The following is a 19,136-nucleotide window of genomic DNA, read 5'->3' as shown; positions in this document are numbered from 1 at the left end:
ACAGAGAGAGAGAGAGAGGCATACAGACAGAAAGAGAGAAACAGAGGGGGGTCAGTGTGAGGCATAAAGGTAGAGAGAGATGGACAGAGTGATGAAAGAGAGAGAGGGAGAGAGGGAAGAATAATGAGTCTGTGAGAAAAGGAGAGACAGCAATGCGAGAAACTAAACAAGAAAACAGGGGAAAGAAAAGAGAGAGATAGACAGGATAGGGAGGGAGCTGGAGGATATGTGTGTGTGTCTGTGCGTGTGTGTGTGTGTGTGTGTGTGTGTGTGTGTGTGTGTGTGTGTGTCTGTGTGTGAGTGCATGAGTGTGTGTTCGTGTGTGTGTGTGCCAGCTCTGGAGTGTGTCGGCCAGCAGATGGGAGATAAACAGCATTTAGAGGACGTTCCATTTAGGGGATTAAAATTCAGCAGTGCCAACGTCCCTTTCACACACACACACACACACACGCACGCACGCACACACGCACGCATGCACGCACGCACGCACGCACGCACACACACACACACGTCCTTCAGCTGTTTGACCCTGAAGCTTGCTCCTGGCAGGCCTATTTAAAACACAAAAACTACACATTTCCCTCTCCCTCCCTCTCTCGCTGACTGTCTCTATATTTCTCACTCTTCCTCTCTCTTACACACACACACACTGAGAGCGAGACAGGCACACACATACACACCAGTTTGGTTAATAGAAGAGAGCAGCCCCTCGTTGTTTTCACACACACACACACACACACACACACACACACACACACACACAAACACAACACACACGCACACGCAAGCACGCATGCACGCACACACTCAACACACACACACACATAGACACACACACCCCAACATGGTTAACAGAAGAGCGCAGCCCTTCCTTGGGCCTTTCTATACAGAGCTCCAGCGAAAATCACAAGAAGCAGAGACGACATTATGCCGCGTTAGTCAGCTAAACAGAGACAGCAGAAAGCTGCCCTGGTGTGTGTGTGTGTGTGTGTGTGTGTGTGTGTGTGTGTGTGTGTGTGTGTGTGTGTGTGTGTGTGTGTGTGAGTGTGAGTGTGAGTGTGAGTGTGAGTGTGTGTGTGTGTGTGTGTGTGTGTGTGTGTGTGTGTGTGTGAGTGTGAGTGTGTGTGTGTGTGTGTGTGTGTGTGTGTGTGTGTGTGTGTGTGTGTGTGTGTGCGTGCAGACAGGATGCCAGCACTGCGGAACCGAGAACGTGTCACATGTTTGATGAACAAAAGCACTTCACAGAGAGAGTTACATCCTGAGAGCCAAACAATGCAAACTTACTCAACGAAAAGTATGGTGACACCACCACTGACATGATTAACATGATTATTATAAAAAGTAATATAGTGACAACACTACTGACATGATTCTGCTCTGGAACAGCCATAGAGGAACCCGAGACTGATCCTGAATCAGCGGTTTTACTCTAGATCAGTGCTATGGTGCTGTTCTACTCTACACAGTGTTAAAATCCGTCTTGGTAGGATTAGCTGTAGGCCTATTTCCCCCTCTGCTGGAGAAAGTATGCATGCTATTTCTTACTAACTGTGGAAAAAATAACGATAAAGCACATGGATTTGTTTACAAGCTGGCAAAACGGCAGAACAATGTGGATGTTACAACAAGGCAAGAAACACAATTTAAAACGAGTTTCCTGTTTCTCACTTCTCTTACCAGGACAGTAAATCCCAATGTTGCAGAGGAGTGGGGAAAGTCACCTTTTTACACTGGAACAGATCATGTAATCACCCAAATGATTTCTAAACAGGCTTATTAAGTTGAAATAGTAGCCAAGTTTCCCTTTAAGCTGAGGAGCAGTGGTTCTACTCTTCATCAGTGCTGTGCTTCGGTTCTATGCATCAGTGCTGTGCTGCGGTTCTACTCTTTGTCAGTGCTGTGATGTGGTTCTACTCATCATCAGTGCTGTGCTGTTGGATTTGTGGTTCTACTCTGAAACAGTGTGGGATCTAGTCCGGCTATCACCAGACTAAGCTCAATCTTTTACTGCACAAACTGCACTGTATTTCTACTGCACAAGAGGCCTGATTCAAATGACTCTGTACGCATCTGGATAGTCCTTCAACCAATCAGACCAACGATTTGGGTGCGCCTGGTGGATAAGCTAGTTTGTGATTTGGTCCAGCAAACGTGGACAGGAAGCAGAAGAGATAAATGTGCAGGTTTCTAGCCTGAGCCACAGGGCAAAATCCAATCACCAGCAGATCGGGCTGAGTTTACCCAGTCTATGTTGGATCTGCAGTTCTCCTCTTCATCAGTGCTGTGCTGTTCTGCTGTTCTACTCTTCATCAGTGCTGAGGTTTTACTCTTCATCAGTGCTGTGCTGTTCTGCTGTTCTACTCTTCATCAGTGCTGAGGTTCTACTCTTCATCAGTGCTGTGGTTCTCCTCTTCATCAGTGCCGTGCTGTGGTTCAGTAGTTCCAGTCACCCGGTGCGTAGACAGACAGACAGACAGAAGGCTCCTGCCTCCTCTGCAGACTCCATTAAGCTCGTCAATGGCGTAGAGTCTGTGTGAGCAATAAGGCAGCGTGAGGGCCGAGGATTGTCCTCCTATCTGCCTCTATCACATTACTGCTTAATGAAGAGTTATGTCTGAGCATCCTGCTTTTAATTATCCACATGCCCACTTCATCAATAACGCCAGCCGAGGGTGGCTCGCCTCGCACCGCACCGCTCCGCTCCACACACTCCACCAGGCGGCCTCGCGCCCCCCACGCCACCCCAACACACACACACACACACACGCACACACACACACACACACACACACACACACACGCGCACACACACACACACACACACACACGGTAAATTAAGCCCTCAACTCTCACGAGCAGCGCTGATGGAGGAGTCGTGCCGCCACCGGATACATTCACTTTCTTTCAATTAAAGGAGAAAACCAACGGGGCGCCACAGAGGAAGATGGAGGAGAGAGAAGATAGAGAGAAGAGGAAGAGATGAGATAGAGAAGGGAGAAGAGGAAGAGAGAATATAGAAGAGAAAGAAGAGGGAAAGAGAGGATAGAGAAAAGAGGAAGAGAGAAGATAGAGAAGGAAGAAGAGGATAAGAGAAAATAGAGAAGGGAGAAGAGGAAGAGATAAGATAGATGAGAGAGAAGAGGAGAGAGAAGACTGGGGGAGGAAAACAAGGAAAAGAGGAGAGGGGTAGAGTTAGGAAGAGGAAGAGGGGAGAGAGCAGAGGGAGGAGAGGAGAGTGGAAAGAGGATTAGAGATGAAGGATATTTCTCACAGCAGAAACATCCCACATCCATTGGGGCTCCACCCTGCAGAGAAGAGACCTTGGCATCCATGTTGGCTCTGCCCTCGACCTCCATGTTGGCTCTGCCCTTGACCTTCATGTTGCCTCTGCCCTTGGTGTCCATGTTGGCTCACCATATACAGTAGACCTCTGAAGTTCTCCTACAAAAAAAGCTACCATCTTTGCCCAAATAAGGAGATCCGGTATCTTGAGATTTTTTCTATGGGAAAATAACATGGGGATTTTCAATTATCGCACCTGTTAAACTCTCGTGGGGATGATGACATTGGAAATGCAGACGTTTTTCGCTACGCAGTTTTGTCCACTGCTGTCTAGTGGATACTGTGATCTTCGGTAGGTGAAGACGGCACACTATGATCTTTGCTACCCCAGAGCTAACTTACAATGCAACTTGCCATAGGCAGTTAGCTTCAATTAACTCCTGGATCTCCTTATATGGGCAAAGATGGCAGCTTTGGATCCTTTCTGTAGGCGAACTTCAGAGGTCTATTGCTGGGAGCAAACACCTTACCAGAGAATAGGTGCATTCGAGTTCGGAAACGGCTGACTTCGGCTGGCTGCATACGTCAACGAGAGCGTCACCGGGAGGGGCGAAAGTTTTAGACGCAGATGGTCCTGAACACGATTTTGCAAATTTGACAGACGTGATTCGCGTGAGACCTCGCGGGAGATATCGCGGAATTTGTGTGCATTAAATACAGTATTTAACTTTCATTCTTTCTCATTATGACTGACGAAATACATTGATATGAAGTAGTTTAAATAAACCACTGTTGTCATACAGTTAACAGGCCTGCATTGTAGCACATTAATTACATATCAAGTGTTTTCTGTGTGTATATGTAATCAACAGCATAAAGTAGCAGAATGTCAAAACCTTTTCAGTAGGCTAGCCTACCGCTGTTCCAGAAATCACAAATAAGAAGGTATCCCTTCCATATCTGTTCATTTTAGTACATTCTAACGTAAGGGGCAAAGATTCTACAACAGAACAAGATGGATCACTTTTGACAAGCTCAGGTGTCATCCCAGACGCTGGCTACGGTGCTGATCCTAAAATGTTAACAGATCCATCTTGCTTCGCTATAGAATCTTTGGTAAGCAGGCAGAACGAGACCCCTGTCATAATCGTCATGGGGAGATTCCAAACCTGTTCAAACGGACCTATCAAGTCCTTGAACTGACATCATGGCGCGGGATACAGCCGGTTGCATGCGCGAAAAGGCAAATGCAGAATTTGACTGCAGGCGTCTTCATATGTCTTCATCCCGCGAGTTTTGAGTGATGTGACATGGTCGCATTTTTGTGACACGATCACAGCATTTCTTCAAGTCGAACGTGTCTAACCAGCATGCACTGCATATGACGCAAATTAGGCTTCTGTTTGCATTCGACTGCATGCGTTTGCAGCCGACTTGACATGTCGAGTGAGCCTACTGTCTAATAGGGGGAGAATGACAATTCGCTAAATACTTCCGCATGGTACTGCAACTAGAGGGCGATCGCGAGCAAGTGGAGAACGAATGGAGGTGAATGGAGTTTCTCCTAAAATCCACTTTTCTCTGAATATAATTTTTTTGTGTAGAAATCGTAATATTGTATGCAAAAGGGGGGTCAAAGAAAATACACACGGCTGAGTATTAGATTTTTGAAGTCCCTTAATTGTTCTAAAAAGCCTTTCAAACGTTTCAATGACGTCATTCATTAGCAGGATGCTAGTGTGTTATGGGCAACAACGACCTGTGAGAAACCAAAGGGCCAAAAGTAATTGTTCATTCAACTTTCAACCTATAACCCATATTGAGCTTGCAGAAACTAAAATCCAATCTTCGATTTTTCAATGACAATCAGGTGAAACAGACCAATTTAGCCGTCTAGCCCCATAGACCCCCATTGTTTGATCACTTGCTCGTGATCGCCCCTAGTGGAACTGGAACAGGAACTGCAAGTACAATGGAGTTAATAGCGAGTGGACCGGCTCTCCATAAATGGGTTCTGACCTTACTGTCTATAGACCTCTGAAGTTCGCCTACAAAAAAGCTACCATCTTTGCCCATATAAGGAGATACGGTATCTGACGAGAAATTAACATGGGGATTTTGACAAAAGTGTGTTCAGGAAAACGTCTGCATTTAAGACTTTATCGTCCCCACGAGAGTTTAACAGGTGCGATAATTCAAAATCCCCATGTTGTTTTCCCATTGTGACAATCGCCAGATACCGAATCTCAAAGATGGCAGCTATTTTGTAGGCGAACTTCAGAGGTCTATGGGCAACACTTGCCGGCAATCAGAGACACCTGTCTGATTTCCAATCACGGACACCTGTTTCTCCACTGGTCTCCAGTGATTGTTGCTCCCACCAATAGAGTGCCTATTGCGTAAGTATGTCAAGTTTCCGTAACAACCAAAATTTCTTTTCTAAACAAACCAAATTCACAATGTGAAATCCTGCCAGATTGTGTACAAAAAAGCCACGTTTTTACTCAAATTAATTTACGAGTTGACATCGGTTGACATTAGCTAACTTCATGTAATCATAGATTAGCCCAGCTTGCCGTTACATTATATTTCACTTACGCATTCTATATGGCTATTTACTCACATTCTAGAGCCCAAAGGTCATGGTCTATGGTCACATTTCCCTTACTCATTTTGATAAACACTTCCCACTTATTCACTTTAATGAACACATTTCACACACACGCACACAGACAGACTCTCACACACTCACACATTTAATTAACACCTTTCGCATCTAGCATATAGATGTTCATAAAGACATTAAACAAACACACTTTGATAAACACATTTCACAGACACACTGTAATAAACCCCTTTGCACACTTGAATGAATACCTCTCTAAAGTAAGTTTGTGTTTTCCCCAGGAGCTCCAGGCTTGTAGCAGTGAGAGAGATGTTGTTCCTCAGATGATGCATTTAATAGCTCCAGCGTGGCTGTCACACATAAGAAATGCCTTTCCTTGTTTGGTTTCTGTTTAGTGTAGTATTGACCTCGAAGGCTGCAGATATTTCCACACACACTCTCCAGCCTGATTGAATTCAGTCGGATCGTGATGAAACCCCTCCTGCCTCGCCGCAGTGACACGCTGGGTGCACCCGCCGGTAATTAAGGAGAGGAAATGCTTCTCCCCGGCCCGCCTCACACCCCGTATTTACTGGCCTGGTGACGAGCGCCGTGCAGGAAGTGGGTCCCTCAGAGGAGAACGCATCACGCGCCGCAGCGGTAATGAGTTGGGATTTACAATATAAGTCATAATGGGGGATGGACCCAGGGGCACACCGCCATAATGCCATGCAGATTGCACACACGCTGGTCGAGTGTTTATGGTGAGGTGGGGGTCGAACACATCGAGTGTGTATTGTGAGAGCGTGCACACACACTGGTCAAGTGTTTATGGTGAGGTGGGGGGGTCGAAACAAGCCAAGTGTACTGTGAGAGTGTGCATCATGAAGTGGGATTCACACACTATGCGTGTGAGTGTGTGAATGGTTGCATATGATTGGTTTATTCAGTTTCTCTGCTTTTTCTCTGCTGCCTCGATGTAGCTTCCTGCTATATATCGCTGCCGGACTTGGCCCCAAGTGAATAAGGCATGAGTGTGTACCACGATAGTGTTTACGGTGAAGTGAGTGACACACACACACTGAGTGTGTTCTGTGATAAGAGTGCACACATCGAGTGTGTACCGTGACAGTGGGGGTCACACACACCGATTGTGTTCTGTGGGATGGGAGTCACACACACCGAGTGTGTACCTTGACAGTGAGTGTCCACGCGGGTGGTGAATTACAGGTCATTGATCACTGATGATCTTAATCCCTAATTGTGTACACGACATAACAAGAGGAAGTGACATCTCTTCAGAGTGATGCGTGAGGGAGCAGCACATCTCATTCTCATGTCTGACCTTGATTCCTCCATCCTTACGGCACCTCTTCTCGTCTCCTCGATTCCTCCATCCTTACTGCACCTCTTCTCATCTCCTCGATTCCTCCATAATTACTGCACCTCTTCTCATCTCCTCGATTCCTCCATCCTTACTGCACCTCTTCTCATCTCCTCGATTCCTCCATCCTTACTGCACCTCTTCTCGTCTCCTCGATTCCTCCATCATTACTGCACCAGGTCTCGTCTCGTTGATTCCTCCATCATTACTGCACCTCTTCTCATCTCCTCGATTCCTCCATCCTTACGGCACCTCTTCTCACCTCCTCGATTCCTCCATAATTACTGCACCTCTTCTCATCTCCTCGATTCCTCCATCCTTACTGCACCTCTTCTCGTCTCCTCGATTCCTCCATCCTTACTGCACCTCTTCTCGTCTCCTCGATTCCTCCATCATTACTGCACCTCTTCTCGTCTCCTCGATTCCTCCATCATTACTGCACCTCTTCTCGTCTCCTCGATTCCTCCATCATTACTGCACCTCTTCTCGTCTCCTCGATTCCTCCATCATTACTGCACCTCTTCTCGTCTCCTCGATTCCTCCATCATTACTGCACCTCTTCTCGTCTCCTCGATTCCTCCATAATTACTGCACCTCTTCTCGTCTCCTTGATTCCTCCGTCCTTACTACACCCGTCTCCTTGATTCCTCCATCATTACTGCATCTGGTCTTGTCTCCTTGATTCCTCCATCCTTACTGCACCTCTTCTTGTCTCCTCAATTGACCGTTAGCAAAACCCCACCCTCGAACGGCCATGGTCCAATCCTAGCTCAGCAACGGTAACTAGGTAGAAGGACGCCCGTCAAACATTGCGAATTCAGCAAGAGGTTGCAATGATGCACCTATGGCACAAGAAAGTCATAAACCAGGTACCCTGAAAGTTTAGAGGGTGGGGGCGTTTTTTCGCCTTTCCAAAGCCCAAAACCCAAGTGGAAAGATGCCGACAATGGATTAAGCAGTGTGGGAGACCTCAATCACAGCTAAATGTCTGAAAGATTCATAACTTTCCATATCAGAACGACACCTTATCACCCTCTTACATCATGTATGTGGCACTTAACATTAATCTCTTTACACACTAAGACGGCGGATTCGTAAAGAAACACAAGCATCCACACCTTAAGTGTATCTAACTTAGTTACCTACCTAAAATGACATTTTACCATGAAGAACAGTGTTGAAAGATACCTGTACAAAACTGCTTGGAGGTTACGTCTGCTCGAAGGTAAGCAAAGCTAGCATATTAAATATCAATAAGTAGTTTAAGTAGCTAAGTACATACAATCTGTAAAACTGGATTTAAGTTAACAGTTGTGGTTCTTTATAGCATTATTATGAAAGTAGTAAAGTTAGAACACTAACTGATCAGCATACCTAAAGCCTAAATCCCGTAGTAGGAAATGCAGGCAGCCTGCTAGCTGTTCGCCTGTCAATGCACTGATTGATTATTTTGCTATCCACACAGATAATTTTTAGCAAGAGGTTGACGGTCGTTAGAGGCTATAAAATCTATAAAATTGAACGTCTACAATGAAACTTGCGAAAGAAATGTATACTTTCACCCAAGCAGCGTCAGGTGCACCAGTGCAACCTATATATTTTTTCAGGCTCACTTTAATACATTTTGGGCGCATTTGAGCCTTGTAGAACGTCTGTTCCCATTTGTTTGACGGGCGTAGTAACAATAACTAGGGGGCGCGGCTTTTGCGAACGGTCAATTACTCCATCCTTACGGCACCTCTAAAGATTAAGATAAGATAAGATGAACTTAATTGTCCCAGAAGGGAAATTTGTCTTGGGCATTACAGCGCTGCATACAACTGATTGTCATAAAAACAAAACACCAATTCACGCATACCATCAGAATGGAATTACAGTGGGCACGGCAGTAGTAATCAATAACTCCAACTTAGAAGAGAAACACTTCTAGCCAATGATATTGCACATTTCCCAAAAAGTTCATAGATGGGCCTACCCCTATGCTCAAACCTCAAAGATACAAGACATTTTGAATTCATCACAATAATAAATAAATTATCAGCATCTAAAACTTCTCTTATCATTGTGAAAACCATCACTTGTTATAGTTACACTTTTCTCCATTATATTACACAGTCCCTCTTTTTGCATTCTCATCTCCTCGATTCCTCCATCCTTACGGCACCTCTTCTCATCTCCTCGATTCCTCCATCCTTACAGCACCTCTTCTTGTCTCGTTGACTCCTCCATCCTTACTGCACCAGGTCTCGTTGACTCCTCCATCCTTACTGCACCCGCCTCGTTGACTCCTCCATCCTTACTGCACCTCATCTTGTTGACATGGTTAATTAGGGACTAGAACATGAAAAAGCAAGGGAGGATTGAGAAATATGAAAAATGAAAAAAAGCCTCTCTTTCTCTCTCTCTCTCTCTTGCTTTCTCTCTCTCGCTTTCAAATTCCAATTCCAATTCAAAAGTTGCTTTATTGGCATGACAAATGAAAACTTGTATTGCCAAAGCACACATATACATGTACTTTAAACTGATATAGAAACATACTACTTCACTGAGATTTGTGAACAATAGTAAAGTACTACAATAGTACAACAAAAATACATTGGTTCAATATAACTATTCATTGAGAGCAGTATGGTGACTGCCTGCATGTGGATATGGTGTATTGTGTCTATGCTCTCTCTCTCTCTCTCTCTTTCTCTCTCTTTTCTCTCGAGGCAGGCAGGCAGGCACACACACACACACACACACACGCAGAAAGAGTTCATCTCACTGCTGGTCAGGTCTGCTTGTATGTAGCAGATGGTATTTCTGCACACACACACACACACACACACACACATCTATCTATCTGTCCTCTGCTGTGCATATTTGACACGGTGGAGCAGCAGGAGACATGGTTAAAAGCCACTCACTGACCCAGAACTGGCCCTGTCTCCGGCTAAAAATGCTCTCCTCCGTCTCAGTCCTGCCTCCTGTCTCCTCTCTCTCCTCCGCTCCCTCTCCTTCTCTCTCGCTCTCCGTTCTCTCCTCCGCTCCCTGTCCTTCTCTCTCTTTCTCTCTCATCCTTCTCTTTGGCTCCCTGCCTGTTTTTCTTGCTTCAACTCTCTCCTTTTCTCTCCACCCTCTCCTCTCTCCTCTCTCTCCTCCCTCCATCAGCATCTCCATTGATCACATTACCATGGTGATGTATGGTCAGTGTTTGGGATACACATGACGTATGGTCAGTGTTTGGAATGCACATTACCATGGTGACGTATGGTCAGTGTTTGGGATACACATTACCACGGTGACGTATGTTCAGTGTTTGGGATGCACATTACCATGGTGGCGTATGGTCAGTGATTGGGATGCACATTATCACGGTGACGTATATGGTCAGTGTTTGGGATGCTCGCTGTGTTTCCTGCTTTAACACTAGAAGCGCCGTGCCGTTCTGACCCACTTATACCTAGAAGCGCCGCGCCCCGGTCATTTGACCGCTTTGACGACCTACTAGAAGCGCCGTGCTGGTGTGAACTACTTAAAGCGCGGTGAGGCGGTCAAAAGACCGCCGAGTCCTTAGAATGGGAGGTTGTTACTTACACATAATGATAGCTAGATGGCGCTTCGTGCACGAATCAAATCGTTTGGTCATAAATTCAGTTTGCACTAAGTCATGCGTCATTCGTGTCAGACCGTGTTGTTGATAGTCTGTGGTTGTTTCATTATGACATACAGCACGTTTGAGTTATCTGTTCATTTATTTGTGTTGATTTGTGTTGTTTGAGGTAAAAACTCTGGAAGAGTTCTTGAACAAACCTTAAGCAAACTTGACTTTCAACTTTTTCATAGTATTTCATTTTTTATGTTTCGTTTTCACATTTTGTGCTACTTAGAAATGTTATTTATAGCCTATTTTAAAACGGAGGCATGCGTTCTGTGATAGGAGCCTGACCCGACGGGAGGGGAAGGATGAAAAATGTCGACCCAACACCAATTTTCATTCATTTAGGGAGAAGCATCTAGGTCTAGCTACCTCGGAGGGAGGGAGATAGATAGAGCTATGCTGAGCAGGCATAGGCGCGAGAAGTAGCCAATTAAAAAATGATGAGTGAAAGATATTCTCCGTTTTGCGAATGTGTAGGCTATGTTTGCGATGTCTGCTGAAAAAAAGCTATGGCCTATTGTTTCTACAATTTAAGCTAACTTCTATGTGAATTCGAGATTCAGGATTGAGACACACATTTTCACATATCAGTATTGCTGAGCTGTAGCCCACTGGTTAAAGCTTCAGCCTCGAAACCCAGTGGTTGCTGGTTCCTTCCCCGACCTGTTTATGGCTGAAGTTATTTTGAGTAAGGCATCAATAAAGTAGACCATATTCTATTCTTTTCTTTTCTATTCACACAACTATACGCACGCTGGCAAATTCGAACATTCTGAAACGCGCATATGCGATGAAACATGATTGTGCATTCTTCCACGAGCCAGCCTATGCAGGGGACAGAGAGAGGGGGTGGGGAGGCAGTTAATTGTCCTCAATGCCGCGGTGATGTCTGTAGCCGAAGTAGCCTAGACGAGTGTATGGGGGAGGGGGAATGATCGGTTTCAAATAGGCTATGTTTGCAATGGATAGTGTGTTATGTATAGACCCCGAAGCCATTTGCTTTGAGAATAACGGCTGGCTGATGAAGTTGTTGGCTGACTAGCTGGCTCAGCAAAAACCTAAAAGTTTTCATGATTGATAATGGCTTTAGTTGCCACTTCATGTCAACAGATGTCTATATTGTAGCCTACTAGATCTCAACACACAATGTTATTGTATTGTTTTGGACAACGTTCTGCACGTTTCACTTCAATGTAGACTGCATGCGTTGTGAACAGCGCAGCAATCTCTGGAAAGGAAACGGTGGAAGTCGAAGTAGCCTATCGCATTCAATGCTGTAAATCCGTCTGTTCCAGATTTGGTTCATATCAATATCATCAATCTTTGGTTTTGGTGTTTGTGCAACCGGGCCCTGAAGATTTAACAAAAGTCTGAGTAGCCCTACGTAGGAATTAGGAAAGTATGTAAGGCGAGATCAAATTAGGCTACCTTGTTTGCTTCTTTCCCCCAGGCTATCGTTTATTTTTCGCGTGTGTCTCTATGACATAATTATTTTTAGATGCGAAAAGTCTAACTGGCTTGTCAGATGGCGGCTCAATTTTGCTCAGAAAATTATTGGCTGGCGAAATAATTTTTCGTTAATGGTAAACGGTATTGTGATTCATCCGTTTATTTCAGATAGTTTGTTATTATAAACCATTAACAAAAAATAATTATTCGTCGACGTTGAAAAACAGTCAGTGAATTCAGTCAATATAAGCTAATTTATTTCGCTCTTGCCAAGTTGTGAACCTGGGTCTCCTGTGTCTTAGTCGGGCAAGTTAACGTTGCGCCACTTAACACTTTGTACCTCCAGCAAATGGAAATAGGTATTTGAAGCGACGCAACTCAGTTAGTCCAGCAAATATGTAAGAAAATGCTTATTAGTCTGAGCTTTAAAAGATAGCCTACAAATAGAAGATAAGATATACAACTATGAATGTACGTAGGCATACGCGCCCTACGTACATAAATAGGCTACGACAAACACGTACACACGTACGCCTGCCTAATAGAACAACGTCGCAACGTTTTCAAAACTTGCATTTTACCAATGTAAATCGCCTCCATAGACTATGCCATGTAAATGCAAAATAGTTATTAAAATAAATCACATATATATAATGCATATTGCACACATATAAACTATATGTTTTATGGTCAAATATTATTCTCATGCCCGACTGACAGGAAACCCTTGCGACATCTGCTGTGAGAAAAGAGAATAGCAGCCTGGACAAACATGGCCGAAAGTGAGAGAACATAGTGTTGTCACATAAGTGAGCGCAAAATAGCTCTAAACTAAAAGGTTTTTTTTTTTTGTAATCACTGCGGTCAAAAGACCGCAGCCCGGCAGTTCTAGGTATATCTAGGTCAAACCTACACGGCGCTTCTAGTAATACGCGTCAGCGGTCAAATGACCGGCGCTTGGCGCTTCTAGTGTTAATGCTGAGAGGAGGCTGATCATTATTGTAATGGGGTGAGTGTGTGTGTTCAGGAACACCTGAAGCACAGGTGAGGTGTCTGATGTCTGGGATGAGACCTCAAATGACACGGGCAGGTTTTTGTGGAATTGACTACGGAGCTCCCTGAACACCTCACTGCTGTGTGTGTGTGTGTGTGTGTGTGTGTGTGTGTGGTTCTGAAATGGACTATGGATCTCCCTGAACAGGTCATTGCTCTAACTCACCCTTTCTCAGATAGGGAAAAAGAAATCAGAAAAGCCGAGAGTTTGAGTGACGTGGGAGAAGAGAGTTAGGGGTTAGGGGTGAGGGGCTTGACTGTCCAGTCTACCCCCCTATAGACACAGATATGAATACACTCATACACTCACAAAAATGCACTGATATTTGGCTTTCGGGTGAAATTCTAGTTACATTGCATGTAAATGCAATGTACTGTTATCACTGTTCTTCTTCTTTTTATTATTATATCTTCCGACCAAAATCAACGGTTAATGATGCTAAAACCACTGAACCATTTCACGTCATTCAAACACTCCTACAAAGGTCTTGTATTTTTCACATTTGTGAACTTTATATTTTTTGAGATATTTACGATATAAGAGTTAAAAACTCTCATAGAGTTAACGTTGAGGCGCTTTGGCGGCAAAGATGGATTGTTACGTAGTGCTAATTAAGCTGTAACAGCTGTGAAAACATTCTACCATGCATGCCACAGCTGCAGTAAACTTGGACGTTATCGTCTTGTCTCCTGCAAACAACGTTTGCTTTGCTCCTGGCTAACGTTTAGCGTCGGGGCCGGTTGCAGCCAACAGGTACCCGTCTTAACTCAGCGTTCTAAGTGAAGTCCACCATGCAGTTGTACCATTTAGCTAGGCACGTTGACTAAGACAGCCAGGCAATCATTTAAAGCTTTCGATATCATTCACAAATTAAAAACCTTTGTTAACAGCTTATTGTACATTCCTAGGATAGCAATACACTTGGAAACACTTTGAAGAACCTAAATACTAGCTCATCCGACATCCTGTAATATATTGTGTAGCCTACATGAAATATCCTACCGTAAGCTAACGTTACATTTGCTAGTTTTCATACCTGCTGTTGCTTCATCATCGTTGAAGTTGTTTGAGATTGTATTCCGTAGGCCTATTCCAATGGGGTCTAAGCCTATGTAGGCTATCCTACTTTTTACCTGCATTAGAGTGGCTATGTAAGCTATCCTACCACTGTAGTTGAACTTCATAGGCTACTAAACAAAGTGTCAGCACTTGCAACTCGTTTAGAGTTGGCAACTTCATTTCAGTCTTTTATTCTAATAATAAATGAAGAGTTTGCTTAGGCTATTTTCCAATATAGGCTACTATCCACAATTTTAATGCATTTTCATAAATCACTTTTTAAATGTGGGGTTCCACGTAATTTCAGTGGAACTGTAGGCTAATTGGGTTATTGTTATGTATCTATCTATCTATCTATCTATCTATCTATCTATCTTTACTGTGTCATACAGTATGTTGTCTTTTTAACTAATACTATGTTTTTCATAGCAACCTTGCCATTTACATGGTAATTTCATCCATGGAATTACATTTTCTAGTTTGAACCTTAAAGCCACTATAACCTTTACAGGTGAACTTAATATGACCTTCTCTAAACTTTTTGAATGTGAATGTCCAACCGTTTAATGTTTCAGTTCTTTCTGTCCTGAAACATTACATTTCACCCGAAACCAGAGTAGTTTTCCTTCTTTTGGTGAGGAGTGTTCACACCATGCTTCTAGACTTAGATATTTTCATATTAAAGGAATAGAATTTTGGACGTAGGACCTCATTTCCAATTTAACCGAGTTGATATAGGTCGGCGGATACCGTTTTTATCGTGTTTAACCCTGAGCCAACGCATTTCAACGGTAACATCCAAAACTTACCAAAACCGTCTTACTCACTCCACGGCACACCCGAAACGTCAGACTATCAATACATGTCTGTGTTGATAGAATAATTTTAGAAATAAAACTAACCTTGCAACTCAATGATTTATTACATTTTGAGGGACTAGTTTCTCAATATCAATCCGCCACTGCCATACAGGGAATTAAGTAGGCTATTGCAATGCGATGCAAGGTTAGTTTTATTTCTAGTATTGTTCTATCAACACAGGCATGTGCATCGATAGTCTGACGTTATAATTTATCTGTTTCCGGTGTTCTGTGGAGTGTTTTCAGTGGCAGGCTGGATGTTACCATTGACTTACGTTATCTCGGCACCAGATTAAATACACTGAAAATGGTCTTCACCGACCTATATCCCCCCGACTAAGTTGGAAAAGGTCCTATGTCCAAAATCCCGAACTATTCCTTTAAGCCACTGCTGTAGTTACGACTGCAATTAGAGTGGTTCTGCGCACAGCTTTTGGGTCCACAAATAATAAAAAACGTTGCGGTAAACTAAGACAACTAGTAAGTGGGAGAAGTCTAGAGTTGTTAGTCTAGTTTAGAAGTGGGAACATTCCCACTTCCCAGCCGCATGTACACACTATCAAAATAGATTTGTAGTTTGCAATCTGACTCATAATCAGGGCTGTTGCAAAGGCTTTTTTTTTGCTTGGTGCTCGGAGATGGATAGCCAACTTCCCCCACCCAGTGACAGTTGATTACATTGGTCTGCAGCAACAGTAACACCTTGGGGGCCAGTGATGTGTTGGGGCGGGCCCTCAGTCCTCGATTGCCTAGAGCTCCCTTAAAAAACACTGTCACAGAATGGTGTGAGAAGTCTTTATCTTGAGAAAAAAGGTAGGCTAGATTAGTTTACAGTTTGTTTAAGATAAACAATGGTAATTAATAGAAAAAAGGTACTTAAAATACATTTTGTTCATTAGAAGAAGAGGATTTTCTTTGAAATGGTATATGATTGTTATGACTAGATGTGGTAGGCTAGGCTAGTCTAAAACCTGACTGACTTCAAGGAAATGTAACATTCCAGTCATCCCTCGTCAGCTTAGGTGGGCCCATCCATGGTTGACTCCAGACATGAAAATGGCATGTGTAGGGCTGAAAGACAAACATAAGAAGAAAAAAAAGATCTGATTTATATATTATTATTGCATAATTTGGAACTATTGCTGCCTTCATAGGGGGGTCTCTGCACTCATTGGCTAGACCTAACCAATCAATGAAATAGCTTATAACAACTAGGCTATATAGCTTCTGGTCTTTTTTGAAAGTTTTTGTGTTGTCAATATCAACACCCGATAGCAAAATTTAAGACAACAAAATATGTTGCGCAGCAGGCTATTTGGAAAACATTTCCCCTCCTTCGTTTTTTAAAATAATTTTGTTTGCACCGATGCTACAAACAGACAGCTGGGGAAGGGTGTCGCAAACCCAATGAGTAAATAGGCCAATTAGAGATTTCAAACAAACAAGGGGACAACATGTCACGCAAACACGCTGTTTTCTCTTGATGACAGTGAAACTGGGAGTTTTTCCACATACTGTATCCACTTTGGCATACATTTTCAGAAATAATTGTGTGATAATCAGTGATAAAGTAAGAATGACAAAAAAGTCTGCACACTAAAGCTCCAATAAACATTTTATTTTTATTTTTATTCACCACATGACGTTTCAGGACACACTGCCCAGAAACGTCACATGTTCTAATAAATGTATTAGAAGTTTTCTGAAATGTAATGTTTGAATATGCAAATTAGGTATGGTGTCATTAAATATGCACTGATTTGCATAAAGATAAAATCTGAACATTGGATAAAGCCAGTTTCAATTTTTTTTTCTTTTCATTTGGTATTTTAAGTATTCTAGAGAGGGAATTATGGATATCTCGTTTAGTTATTCAGTAAATCAGAAAATACTATAAAAAAAAAATAAAAAATAAAAAAATATAGCTATAGAAAATACTATTCCTCTCTCACTCTAGCCCCTTTCAGGCAGACGTGTATTTATGTTCACGGACATTCTACTGTAGATTTTCTTTTGTTGTGCTGTCTAAATGCATATGTCCGCATATCTATCGGAACTTTTCCTGCTGCCGACCTAGTCATGTCTTTACATGAAAAATTTTCATTAAAATTGACAAACATCATATGGGTAATTCAAGGCACAAGACAATCGGACCAGAAAATAATTTATCTTTCTCCATTGACTGCCATTAAAAAAAATTCCAAAGATAGGTCCCATGGAGGCAAACGGAAGGGGCGGGACTTCGGCTCTCTATACAGTCTAAAAAGGGATGGTGACGGTCATCCGGTCTCACAGATCCATAGTTACCTTCGTAACCTACAGTAATGCAGCAAGACTACTCCCGGTGTGAAAACTACACTTGCATGCACAGCTGTCAGTGCGGCCGCATTTATTAGGCGTCATTATCTGCCCAGCGAACTAAAGCCCAATTTGACGGAAATTCTACATTAGATGTGAACAACAGGTGGCCCTATACATTGTGCATAATATGCTTAATGTCTGAATGTCCGCTACTGTCAGAAATGCGGTAAGCAATTATCGCAAAATGTGCGCAAAACCTGTCTGAAAAGGGCTTATGAGAACAAAATCTCCACTTAACTACATACACCAAACTTTTCAGTCCTATACCTAACCATGTTTAGAAGGTTTTTACAGAGGGGTTTGTTAATATATTATTCTTAGCCTGATTTACATGACATTCTATTCCAAAAAACATCGCGAAAATAGATTTTTTAAAAAAGGGGTATAGTATTTTCTGATTTACTGTCGGTAACTAAACGAGATATCCATAATTCCCTCACTTAGATACTTTTCATCTCTTATGTCAACAAAATGAAAAGAAAAAAAATAAACTGGCTTTATCCAATGTTCAGATTTGATCTTTTTAAGTTTAAAAATCAGTGCATATTTAATTACATCATACCTAATTTGCATATTCAAACATTACATGTCAGAAAACTTGTAATACATTTATTTTTAATATTGATCTAAGTAATCAACTGGTGAAGTTCCATAGTGATATCTGCCTGTTAATTATTTTACCCTATTCACCTGTAGTATACAGTGCCTATAGAAAGTCATCATACTGTACCCTTTTGAAATAGTTACTTTTTTTGTCTTACAGCCTGAAATCAAAACCCATTTTAAAAACAATATTTTCCAGTTTTATTAACAAATTTAGCTGTACAACATCAAAATAATGAAAAAAAAGTAAACCGTTCTGAAAATTAATAAAAAAAAATAAAAACTAGAATAACAGGGTTGGAAAAGTCATCATACCCCTGACCTAATACTTTGAAGAGCTTCCTTTTACTTTCATTACAGCCATCAATCTGTTTGGATATGTCTATTATAGCGTTGCACACCTAGATTGGGGAATATTTGCCCAATCTTCTGTGCAGAATTGTTAAAATCCAGTCACATTCTTTAAGGAATGGCCATACCTAGTGTGAAGCATGGTGGGGGCAACATTATGTTGTGGGGATGTTTCTCTTCAGTGGGGACTGGGCAATTGGTCAGGATAGGAGGGAAAATGGATGCTGCCAAGTACACCCAAATGATTGAGGAAAACCTGTGTCCCTCTGCTAGACAGCTGAATATGGGCAAGTCATTCGCCTTCCAACACGGCAATGATCCTAAACATACTGCCAAAAGAACAAAGTGGCTTAAGCATAGGATGGTGAATATCCTTGAGTGGCAAAGTCAGAGCCCTGACTTAAATCCTATAGAAAATCTGTGGATTGACTTGAAGAGAGCAGTCTATCGCCATTCCCTACAGAATTTGACTGAATTTTAACAAT

The sequence above is a fragment of the Sardina pilchardus genome, chromosome 15, assembly GCF_963854185.1.
Source record: "Sardina pilchardus chromosome 15, fSarPil1.1, whole genome shotgun sequence".
NCBI lineage: Eukaryota > Metazoa > Chordata > Actinopteri > Clupeiformes > Clupeidae > Sardina > Sardina pilchardus.
This window is presented reverse-complemented; position numbering follows the sequence as displayed.